The sequence below is a fragment of the Hippocampus bargibanti genome, linkage group LG04 (genome assembly GCF_051943395.1).
Source record: "Hippocampus bargibanti isolate YZ-2025 linkage group LG04, ASM5194339v1, whole genome shotgun sequence".
Classification (NCBI taxonomy): Eukaryota; Metazoa; Chordata; class Actinopteri; order Syngnathiformes; family Syngnathidae; genus Hippocampus; species Hippocampus bargibanti.
This window is the reverse complement of record NC_142737.1, coordinates 15,143,097-15,156,264: the sequence shown is the minus strand read 5'-3', so window position 1 is coordinate 15,156,264 and position 13,168 is coordinate 15,143,097. Positions and strand designations below refer to the sequence as shown.

Below are 13,168 nucleotides of genomic sequence, written 5' to 3'. Positions count from 1 at the left end.
GAGGTCGTGGTCGTAAGTATGGGTGGTCGTAAGTCGAGCTGGTCGTAAGTCGGATGTTACCTGTACATCTTAACTGTCCTCCCCACTCAAAAAAAGCCATTTTCTGTATTGATACATTGGATTGGAATGGATTAACCTTTGTCAGTCTCAAATTGCAGAAATTTACATTTCACAGCAGCAAAGTGATGAAAGTAAGAAGAAAGGAAAGGAAGAAGTAGAAAAACAAAATACAGGACCTGTTGAAAAGGCAGTCACTTATGCCGCACCATTTTAAAGTCAAAACAACAAAAAACTAAATAACAAATAACGTGACACAACAGACAGTCATTCAATCTTAAGCACTTCCTGCACCCTCTTTGTTGCCTGACGCAATTTTAGATAAAAGTCTGGGATCAAAGCCTCCTTTTCATCAGTGGATCAGGGACGTCATGGTGAAATGTGCATGTCTACTACAAGCTAAATGTTGAAAGCGAACACAAAGCTGTAGCATCCAATGATGAAAAGAGATTGCCTCACATTGTCCTGTTCCACGTAAATCCGCTTCAATTCCAAGCCGCGACAGTTCCACATATGCATCGGCGCTCTGCGCTGATGCTTCTTCTCATCGCGGGCTCCTCAAGCCATACATCCATCCAGCTGCAGACTGTCCAACAGCACTGACCTTTCTGCTGAACAAAGCAAAAAATCCCAATCGCGCCAGAGCTGTCCAGTGATGACAGTCAAATAGCACTGACATTCCTCCCAAATCAAAAACCGTGCTGGTATATTTGTGCTGCCCAAAAAGTGTAGCCGCTCATTGTAAGTGATATTTGTGATTATTTATAGTTATTTTGAACAATATATTTATCATTGATGGGGTTGGGGGCCATGGTAGTATATGAATCGGCAGAGAAATCAATCAGTCATCTGTATTTTTAATTAATTTATTTATTTTTGTTGCAAAAAACATCATCAACACAGGCCTCAAAAATCCTGATCGGTTGCCCGAAATAAAAGCCATGTCCTGCCATGACCCAACTTTCACCCAGTGATTCACACACAGCAGATCACTCTGGGAAAATGTGACTATTTCCTGTATCTTGGCACCATTTGCGCCTCTCACATTGACCCACATTCTGCAATCTACGCCATCTTCTGATCTATGCCAGTGCAACACGTCAGACTCAGAAAATGACTTTTTGAAGACTCACACGTAACTGGTGGTCACCATTTAGTACCGTGTAATTCTATTATTTTCTATTTCTATACATTTTCCATTTCAACCGTTTATAATTTCTTGAATGATCGGTTGGCATAGGCTGTGTTATTCAAGGCCACAAGCAAAAATGTTTTACATTATCGAACACTGCAATCCACAAAAAAACTGTCCGGCACGGCACCAAAGACGATTGTAAACATTTCATAAACAAAAATTAGGATTGGCTGATGCTGACATCTGGTGAGGAAAAACGGGAAGCGTCCAGTCCATTTCATCCTTTTTGCCTCCTTAACCACGTCTACGGACCCTCCGCTGAGGAAGCTCACACATTCCTTTGAGTTCATTTCTCAAGAACCCAAATCAAACCAGTCTGACAAAGCCGTGCAAATACCAAACACTCCAGAAAAGATCTGACAAGATTAGTGAACTGGAGTCACCGGTGCTTTCATGCAGACAGCTCACCTTGAAAGGGTCACAAATATGCATGCCCATGATGTGCCTTCTTTTGTTTGTGCGTGTTTGCGTGCATGCATTTGTGTGCGTGTGTGTATGTGTGTGGTAGGGGGGCTCTAGCTTCAGTCAGGCTATGGAACCTGATACTGGATGACTTTCCGTCACAAGAATGCGAGTTTCCTTCTCTCCGAGCATCTGGCGAGACGCCCGGCCACATCTCCATCTGCGTGTGTGTGTGTGTGTGTGTGTGTGTGTTTGTGTGTTACTATTTGCCCCTTTTCCTGTGCCTCTCTCAGAATTTAGAGGCTTTCTTGATAGGTTTCTTTGTCTTCTGGCATTCTGGACCTTTACTCTGCTTATGTTGGTTTTCTTTCGAACGGTTGGTTGTCAAAATGAGGCCTAAGGTGAGGATAGAAAACAAGAATGTGTGTGTCACTCTTTCTCAGGAGGATGGCACAAACTCATTCGAGGAACTGTTGCAATGTTTTGTTGATACGTGTTGCAGAAAAGTGACTTTAGTGAACAGAATTAATAAAATTCACTGCCATTGACGATTTTATTCGCAAATTGAAAATATAACGTAGAGCGCCATTCCCAAATTTATTCGGGTTTTGGTTTTTCTTGATGGAGTGCCGATAAAGCGCTGGCCAGACCTTTTGGCAATGTTTTCCCCTTCCACGAGGGGGCAGCATTTCCCTTTTTTTTCCATGTTATCGCTTTGTTCTAGTTTCAGCTGTTGTTAAAGTGCTATATAAACCAATATGTATGCATTGCATTGTATTTTGAACAGCCACCATCATCTCAAGCGCAGATAACTTCAGACCCACACAATTTAGGAATTAACTCTTTTTTTCTCATCAAAGAAGAGAGTCTAAGGTTTGTTACACTGTATTGAATGTTTATGTAGTCGTAAAACTCAATATTCTGTGGGTCTTGGAATTTGAGTGACAATGTCAAAAACACATTTTTGCACATCTGGCAGTGAATGAGTTAATTGTCACATTTTATTCTGATATAATATCTTCATGCAGTATGATAGCAACATGTGTCTAAAACTAGGAATGCCACTTTGAGCTTACACTTGTTTCATGACCTAACTTGTTTCACTGGTCAACAGCCAAATTTAATATCCGAGATTAATGTATGTGTTCCATAGCATTTTTGACACAGATTTTTTTTCTTGCACTTTTGTGTTTTTTTTTAGTTTAATCGTTTTTAAAGGCTGTGGAATATGTGTTTTACCAAGGTATGGAAAGCAGATGCACAGATTTGTTGTTGCTGAACAAAATCTGATGACAAAACTATCAACTTCTTCCAGGCATTCACTGGATCAAGTCCCACCAAAGAGGGCAGTAATGTTCCACCTCCAAACCTGGTGAGTGGCTTTCTGCTGCAAGGAAAGAAAAGAAACCTCACTGTTAAGTAGGAAAACACACAACTGCACCTCAATCGGAACACATTTTAACCTCAGAACACAGGATTGATTCGTGTGTGTGTGTGTGTGTGTGTGTGTGTGCGTGCGTGCGTGCGTGCGTGCGTGCGTGCGTGTGTGTGTGTGTGTGTGTGTGTGTGTGTGTGTGTGTGTGTGTGTGTGTGTGTGTGTGTGTGTGTGTGTGTGTGTGTGTGCGTGTTTAACGCAAAGCCATGAAGTTCACTCAGAATTAACAAAGGAAGTGCAGTAAACAACATCCTTGGGCTCCAATGATGGAAGAACAAGCCCTGTTTGAGGTTTAAGACTTTTTACGCTTGACATTATTTTTCATGAAAACAAGATGGTCTCACCAATATTTGGTTGTTTGTATTGAATGTTTGTGTCAATTTGTTAGCATGTCATCTGAAAGGTTCTATTCTTTTTTAAAATTATATTTAGTAATTAAAAAAAATCATGCATCACTTTTTAAAGTTCCTCATTCAGGTAATAGGTGAGCAAGAATAGCTGAAGAAAACCCAGGCAAGCCTGAAGAGAACATGTAAATCCCACACAGGAAGGCTGGAGCCGAAATCAAACCCTGTATCGCCGCACCGTGAGGTTGACACGCTAACCACTGGGCTGCCCAGCTACATCTATTTTCACAGCAAGCAGTTGACTTGTGAAATACAATCCAATCAAACGTGTAATCAAGCCTCACCATTAACATTGGGTCGTCTTCCAGGAAACTGCATTATTGTTCCCTGACTTTTTGTGGGTGATACATTCGATGATCCATTATGATCGGTGAATTTCTAAAAAACACTACAGGCTTTTTCTCGGGGGTTCGGTTGGTATTTGACTTCAAAGAATACAGAACTGATATCACTTCTGATTTATTTATTATGGAATCTGAAATATGTTTTTTTTTAAACTGACTACAGTATGCACTTCTCATTTACGATGAAACGAAACCCAGAAGCTAGCAAAATGAGTTAAAACATAATCAATGTTTTTGGGGGAAGGGGAATATCGATGTATGTATGTATGTATATATGTATGTATGTATGGATGGATGGATGGATAGGGTAGGATGGATGGATGGATGGATGGATGGATGGATGGATGGATGGATGGACAGGTGATATAGATGTGTATGGATGTATGGATGGATAGGGTAGGATGGATGGATGCAATTAGATGATGGATGAATAGATGGATGGATGGACGGATGATATAGATGTGTATGGATGGATGGGTGAATGGACGAGTATGGGTGGATAGATGAATGGACGGATGGGTATGGGTGGGTGGATGAAGGATGGATGAATGGGTGGATGGACGGGTATGGGTGGTTGGATGAATGGATGGGTGGATGGACAGGTATGGGTGGGTGGATGATATGGATGGTATAGGTGGATGGATGGGTGGGGTTTGATAGATGGATGATATGGATGGGTATGGGCAGATGGATTAATGGATAGATGGATGATGAATGGACAGATAGATGGATGGATGAGAATGGTGTGGGTGGGTGGATGGATGATATGAATGGATGAGTATGGGTAGATGGATGAATGGATGGACGGACAGGTATTGGTGGGTGGATGGAAGGATGAATGGGTGGATTGATGGTTCTGAGTGGGTGGATGGACGGAAGGATGGATGAATGGGTCGATGGATGGGTATCGGTTGATGGATGAATGGTGGGTGGGTGGATGGACGGTTATGGGTTGATGGATGAATGGATGGATGGGTGGATGGACGGGTATGGGTTGGTGGATGGATGGATCATATGGATGGTAAAGGTGGATGGATGGGTGGGGTTTGATGGATGGATTATATGGATGGATATGGATGGATGGATAGATGGCTGGATGATGAATGGACAGATGGATAGATCAATGGATGGATGGATGGGTATGTGTGGGTGGGATGGATGATATGGGTAGATGGATGTGCCTTCGTGTATGCGTGTTTGTGTGTGTGCGCGTGTTTGTGTGTGTGCGCGTGTTTGCGCGCACAACGATAAAGGCTGAATTGTTCACAGTTTTGTTTCCATCCTCATTTGGCTTTTCACTTGTTGATGTTGTTTAACTCTCAGGCTCACCTCTCTGGCTTTCTGGTGACATTTTTATTCAGTGCACAGTATGTAATCAATGTTTACACGCTTGCCATCCATCACTTATGACATCCGCCGAGGCCCAAACAAGACGAGAAAAACTTCAGAGGCAAAGTAAACATATATTATCACAGCGTGCTGATTAGAGTGAAACAGTCTGGATGAAAGACAAGAGTGGGGAATTGAACCCTGATGGAAAATCCATTTTTCAACTGAAAAGAGCGCAAAGGTCGGCGCGTAGGGAGGCGAAACAAAAAGAGAGGAGGGCCCAAGTCCAACTCTTACCTCACGCAGAAAAGTGGAGAATGAAAATCAGACAGAGAAATTCAGAGCAGACAGAGGAGATGAAGGGAACGAGAAATGAGGGAGAGAAGAAGACAGAAAGTGGTTGGATGATGGCTTCCAGCTGCATGGCACTCCTCCAAGTCCACACACATACACACACATGGTTGGAGTCAGTAGAGGACCAACAGCGTATGTAAGACTCTGACAGTGTATGTTAGCAAGAGTGACATGCCTGCTTGCAAAATATGACAAACAACTTTTGTAACCATAAAATGTTTGAAAAGATTTGGTTGACTGTACAAGCTTGGCTTTGGATGCTGGAGAGAAACTAGTTGGCTTGTTCAGGACAATGAAGGGGTAGTTTCTTCCAAAATGAAACAGGTTTGCCATCGTTGTTCATGTGATTTGAATGCAATTTACCATAATGTAACAACTCCACTACACCAAAGCAAACAGATGATTATGTATGACAATTTACTTTAGGGCAACACACTGGAGAAATGATTGGCTACCGTAAGGTTTGACAGCCAGCCAATTGCCATGCGGTCAGACAGCTCTCGAGGACGTGACTGAAATAGAAATGCAAGTCACAGTAAAGTGAATTAACGTTGTTCTACCCCAGGCCTTGGTGTGTTTTTTTGTTCGTTCTTGAAAATGGACACATCGAGAAACATGGTAACGTGCATCGAATTGTCTGACTAACTTTTTAGGAACTTTTTTTATGACTTTAGGCTATGCTGTACTTCTTTCATAGCTGCGACTTATAAACGGCAAAATAACCAAATAGGATTCTCCCTTGGGCCACAATGTAACAGGGAAATCTAGTAAAGGTAGAAGCCATTTTAACTCATTCACTGCTGTTCCCAAATGTATTTGGGAATTGAAAATATGACGTAGAACGCCATTCTTGAATTTGTTCAGGTTTTGGTTTTTCTTGCGGGGGTCGCCGATAAAGCGCTGGCCAGACCTCTGGCCATGTTTTTTCCCTTTTTTCCATGTTAGCGCTTTGTTCCAGCTTCATACAATATGTATTGTATAGTGTACAGCTATAGATAGAAGGGTTTTAGCTAGGATGAAAGGAAAAGTGTATAAAACAGTAGTGAGACCAGCCATGATGTTTGGACTGGAGACAGTGGCGCTCAAGAAAAGAGAGGAAGCAGAGCTGGAGGTAGCAGAGCTGAAGATGTTGAGGTTTTCTTTGGGAGTGACCAGGTTGGATAGGGTCAGGAATGAGTACATTAGAGGGACAACTCATATTAGAGGAGAGAAAGTCAGAGGCCAGAGTGAGATGGTTTGGACATGTCCTGAGGAGAGAGAGCGACTATATCTGGAAAAGGATGCTGAGCCTTGAACTGCCAGGCAGGAGACCGAGAGGAAGACCGAAGAGGAGGTTCATGGATGTGGTCAAAGAGGACATGAAGGTATCTGGTGTGAGGGAAGAAGATGCACAAAACCGGGTTAGATGGAGGACATTGATTCGCTGTGGCGACCCCTGAGGGGAAAAGCCGAAAGGAAAAGAAGTGTACAGCCACCCCCATTTCAAGCTCAGACAACTCCAGACCCATATAATTTAGGAATTAACTGTTTTTTTTAATGAAAGAAGAGAGTCTAAAGTTTCTTACTCTGTATTGAATGTTTATGTAGTGCTAAAACTCAATATTCTGTCGGTCCTGGAATTTGCGCGTCGTCTGGCAGTGAATGAGTTAAACTACAAAGTTTTATTCAGTGAGAAGCGAAATGTAAATTTCTCCACTGCGAGACTAATAAAGGCAAATCCAATCCAATCCAATCCAACATGAATCCATTACAAGCGCTACTGTTCTTGATTTTTGTGAAATAATCCCCCCCCGCAACCCAAATGCCCCCAACCTCAGTGCAATTTATGGATTGTATGTTTTGTATCCTTCACGATGCATTTCATGACATGTACCCATGAAGTTCATGTAGTCCGAAAAATACAATCCTTTCCATGATGAGGCAGATATATCTACTGTACAATGGTTAACCGGGAATATGACCTTTCAAGGTCATCGAAGTCTACAATTGTACACTCATAATCAGACTCGAGTCAAGTTTATAGTTCTCTAGGTTATAGCATGCATCTGACAACGAACCTACTTTCGACTTCTTCTTCTTTACCTTTCGGCTTTTCCCTTCAAGGGGTCGCCACAGCGAATCAGTAACCTCCATCTTCAGAGGTATGATACGCATGTTTGTTTTGGCCCAGCTTTTACGTCGGATGCCCTTCCTGGCACAACCCTCTGTATTTATCCGGGCTTGGGACCGGCACAAGAAGACTTATGTCCCTTTGTGGCTACAGAACAAGCAACACGCTCAGTAAAAGGCTCCCAAACACAAAATGGTCATGAGCACAGCAACAATCAAAAAAGCAAAACTATGCTCACCATTTGACTAAAGGGAACTATTAAACTCTTTACATTATGTATTGGATCAAATTGTTCGATTGCTAAATTCGTTGAAGACTGAAGATATCCTTGTGGTGCTTGCTGATGACTGAAGGGTGTCATTTCAGGACGTGTCAGTTCCATGACTGATTGGCGGCTAGTCCTGGATATTTCCCTCAACACACCATATATACCAGTGGCGGGCCATGGATTTCAGTAGTGCTACGTCAGAATCAGTAGTACTTCAAGAAGGCTTTGGTACACCTCTTTGGGTTGCCAATTTGAAATCTGATTGGTTAGGGCAACAGTTTTATCGACACATTGTGAAGAAGAACTGATTGTGAAGGCGAGCAGGTAAATTTCTGACCCTGGATATAAATGATGGCTCAAATCGGGTTGGTTAAATAAAAAAACACACATCAAAAAAGTAATCAAAAGAAGCTGAAAGACTAATTGGAATTATTTAATACGAATTCATGGAGAAAATATAATTACCATCAGTCCATGATTTTGATATTGTTAGCCCAGCAGAGAAGGCTTTGCAGGCCTTGACGGTCCGCCACTGTTATATACAGAGTTAGCTTCAGTTGCATCATAAACAGGGACGGAAATTTTTCTCCAACTTATATTTTCAAAAATCGTCAAATGAAAATCTAAAATGCATCCTTGGAAAACACTTCGGAAGTGTGAATTGTCTGGGACTCAACGTCTTGGGGCCCGTATGGTGCAGCGTATGATGCATGCTTGTGTGCATATGTCATCTGTGTGAAAGATAGTAAATTAGCAGGTTTCCTAACCTCCACTCAAAAATAAACTGCTCCCCCATGGTGAAACATAACCACACAGCCATTGCGCAGGCTGACGTGAACATTAAATAGTCAAAATCGGCGTAAATTACTCAGACGAGTTGCGGCCTGCGCAGCACATGACAGATTAATGCTGGTCTTCCAACACTTTACGGCATACAAACACTGACAACAAATAAAACATGCCGATAAATGGTCGAAATACTGTAGGTGGTTTATCGCGTTGATGAAAGGCTCACTTGTCACTTGTCTCACCCCTCCTTATCCCCCACGCTAAAAAAATGGACATTAAAATGTCATTACATCGATTACCAGATGAACGCCAGACATCAAATAGCATCATTAGCAATTGTGCTAATTTAAAGCAGCGAACCACCGTCGTAGAAATGCCACTTCCCGTCTGTTACACGTGGTTCATTTACGGTATTTACTAAATCAAAGGACAAAGGAAGGAGTCCAAGATGGCGCCCGAGTAGGCAGCCGTCAGCAAGTGCTCTCATGAGCCTTGCTTTTTTTGTCACCTTTTTTTGTCACCTTGTGCTGTTATGCGTCGTGTGGACTGGATACGGATTGTTTTTCAGCATTTTTGGCCACGACATTCATCAAGGAGGAGACTGTGCTGAGCGGTTGTGCCTTTTCGGCAGCATGAATATGCCAGTACTGTTTTTGAATGGGAGGAATGTTGGTGCTATTCGACTGGCTTCGCTAGACAGCGCTGGGGCCGTTGTGCTTTTTTTGCGCCTGTAATAGGCAGCATCTTCACAGCCCCGCTTTGTTCAATGGAAAGGTCGGCGCTGTTGGACAGTCTGCGGCTGGATGTATGCATGGCGTGAGGAGCCCGCGATAAGAAGAAAGCAGCGTCAGCGCAGAGCGCCGATGCGGAACTGTCGCGGCTTGGAATTGAAGCAGATTTAGATGGTACAGGAAATGTGAGACAACTTTCTTTGAACTCTTTCAACAGTAGCCAAAATGGAACTGTATAGCTTAGCAGTTTTTTTTTGACGACGATACTAGTGCAGCGTGTTCTACCGGAAACAAATTCCTTGTGTGTTCTACATACTTGGCAATAAAGATGATTCTGATTCTGAATCTCTTTTCGTCAATGGATGCTACAGCTGCCTGTTTGCTTTCAACATTTAGCTTGTTGTCGACGTGCACATTCCACCATGATCCATCTGATCCACTGGTGAAAAGAGGCTTTGATCCTCTCCTCTAGAACTGCTTTATGTAACAAAGATAGTACAGAAAGTGCTAAAGAATGAAGGTCTCTTTGTGTCTTTGTGTTGTAATATTGTCTTTGTTGTCATATTGTTTTGTTTTTTTTGTTCTTTTGACTTCAAGATGGCGCCGCGAGAGTGGCTGCCTTTCCAGCAGTTCATCTATTTTGTTTTTCTACTTTCATTCCTTTTATCACTTTGCTGCTGTGAAATGTACATTTCTCCACTGCGAGACTAATACAGGCAAATCCAATCCAATCCAATCCAAATCCAAATCCAAAATGGGAGTTTTTTCAGATGAATTTAGGTTGACATTCTTTAAACAGTAACTGCGTCTTATTGTAGCTCGTAAATTATTTTCATTTTTTTAAGTTTAAAAAATAAGTACTGTTCAGTCAATTTACGTTTCCACGTTTTCCCACCAAAAGGGATCCCAGAGACCACACTGATACAACTCAACTCACTCTCGTTATTTATTGTTGATTGAGTTTTGAATATATTGGTTCTTTTTTGTTTGGTAGACAAGCAGTGAAGTAGGTCATAAACCTACAAATGGAAACACAGAATATAAATGCAACTCATTCACAATCATTTCTTATCATTACTTCAACATTATTTTAATTTTAATCAACAGAAAGGTAGAACGTGGAAATGCAATATGTGGACTCACCGGTGGTGTGTCTCCCTCGGCTAACCACCTGGATCAAACAGCATTTATTCCACAGCCAGACCCACTCACCGGCTGATCGGATTAACCCTTTCGAGTCTTTACTGCATTTACTGTGAGACTAAAAAAGGCAAATCCAATCCAATGCAACCAATGTAAAACCAAGTTTAACATGTGATTGCCTATTTACACAAGTATACAAAAAACACAACAACGACAGATTTTTAAATACGGCTATCGTGGATGTCATTTGATGCGGGTAACCTGTTTTTATTTATTCCACATGTAGAGTCCAAGTACAAAATTGGTATGCTGAATGGACTAAATTTTATTTCATGAAGTGAATGCGCAAATGATGATTGCGCAAACGGTGAGTATAGTTGTGCTTCTTTGAATGTTGCTGTGCCGATGACCATTTTGTGTTTGGGAGCCTTTTACTGAGCATCTTCATCTTTATTAAGTTCTAAGAGTTGCTTGTTCTGTAGCCACAAGAGGACATAAACCAGTGTCTTCTTGTGCCGGTCCCAAGCCTAGATAAATACAGAGGGTTGTGTCAGGAAGGACATCCGACATGCCAATCAAACCTCTGAAGATGGAGGACACTGAGTCCCTTGAAGGGAAAAGCCGAAAGGAAAAGAATATTGCGTAAAAAAAAAATCACCTAGATCCAGATCATTTTAAGTAGACTCCATCTACGCACTTTTACTCCTACTTGTTTTCTTTTCAGTGTCATAAATCATCCCAGGGTGTTGTTTTAATCAGAAACAAGAGACGTCGTATTCCCAAAGCGTTGTCTCGGTTTCACTTTCTAATGTCTCACTAATTGATATGCCGCTAACACTTGAAGATCCACCGTCGGTCACACCCAAGCAGTTTGATAATACCTTAACAGCTCCAACAAGGCTGGAGATGCTTAATCCCTGTCATGAATCAGTAAAGCCGACTGATGTTTGACATTCTCACAGCTTCCTGCTCTTGCTCCCTCCAAGCCTTCTTTCTCGCCTTGAGGCTTTTGTCCACTAAGTCAAAACATTGGCGGCTCCCATATTTTAATTCCTTTCTCAAAACTATTTTTCCCCCTCTCAAGCTCATCTGTTTTCCATGTGACCGTGACTAGGGAATAATGTTATTAGGGGTTAACTAAAGACACACACACAAAAAAAGCATGGATCACATGAAGCTTGACGCAGTGGCGCCAAAAGAAGCATCCCCCTTCCTCCAGCCCCGCCGTCTTCAGAGCTAAAGAAGAACAGCATTTTGCTGTGAGGCAGATGGCCCATGGAGGCTTTGGGAGCGGCATCTTCACATATGAGCAAATGATTTTCAGTGACATTTCAATACAGCCTTTAGTCTGCAAGCTTCCGCAAAGGCTTCCCGCTCCATTCAATCTAATGGCCAGCCTCCTTCACAGGGCTTATTCTCCCCCTTCACACGTCCCCCCTCCCCCCTCTGTATCACCGCTCATCAAAATCAATTCAAACAATGTACAGTGGAGGAGTGTTTCCACACCGCCGTATAATGACATTTAAGCCCTAAGAAGCTCACTTGAAGTGACTATATCCTTTTTTCCCGGGTGTGTGTAGGTCTTAGTGGGAGACGGGGCAAATCCCCCGAGTGTGGCACACTAAATTAACATCCTACGAGTCGACTGAGTCTAGTCAGCCATGATCGCTCACTTAATTAATGAGTGATCTTTACCTTCACCTCCAGATGGCTCCTTATCGGGCCCGGAGTGTGTGAGGGTGTCCTTGTGGAACCTAACACTACCAGTTAATTAGTCGATAGAGATTTGCGGTTATACTTGAGACCTCTCTGACTCTTCGCTCCTCCTCTTTCACTTCATCTTATGGACAATTGTTTACCTCCACCTTCGGAAGGAACACTTTGGAGAAAGCCCTCTTCTGCTATCCACTCAAGTGCTGGACAAGTAATGCTAGCTCATGTGGTTTTGGTGCCCTGACCTCAAATCCAATCAACAGCTTCTGGGTGAACTAAGTCATGCTTAAATAAACGGTAAGTCAGGAGTACAACGAAAAAAAACAAAAACTGCAACAATAATAACCTGTAAATGGAGCGATTGTTATTTTTGCGCCTTTAATGAGCAGCATTTTCACAGCCCCGCTTTGTTCAGCGGAAAGGTCGGTGCTGTTGGACAGACTCTGGCTGGATGGATGGATGGATGCATGGCTAGAGGAGCCCGCGATGAGAACAAGTGTCAGCGCAGAGCACCGATGACAAACTGCCGCGGCTTGGAATTGAAGCAGATTTACCTGGGACAGCTTTGTGTTTGCTTTCAACATTTAGCTTGTAACAGACGTGCACATTTCACCATGACATCCCTGATCCACTAGTGAAAAGGACTCTGATCCTCTCCTCTTTCATCTAGAACTGCCTCATACAACAAACGATGAGAAGGTTTCTTCAGCCGTCATCTGTACAAAAGTGAAGGTTTCGGACGTTTCGCCTCCTATCCAAGAGGCTTCGTCAGCGAACTAAAGTCTGACTGGTCGTATCGGCCCCATTTATATATCCCTAATGTCCAGACATGGTTGCGCCGGACACCGCTATGATAGGTCCCTACTCTCAGGTTGGGGGGGCAGAGGACCC

The 13,168-nt window shown here is 42.6% G+C and overlaps 1 long non-coding RNA gene across 1 annotated transcript; it reads left to right on the top strand.

Moving 5' to 3' along the window:
- Positions 1 to 522: 522 nt before the first annotated feature.
- Positions 523 to 12,994, top strand: LOC148899191 (uncharacterized). Its single transcript, XR_016114700.1, has 4 exons — positions 523 to 2,055; positions 2,970 to 3,026; positions 12,439 to 12,574; positions 12,678 to 12,994. It is a non-coding gene; the product is annotated as an uncharacterized LOC148899191 (long non-coding RNA).
- The last annotated feature ends 174 nt before the right edge of the window (positions 12,995 to 13,168 follow it).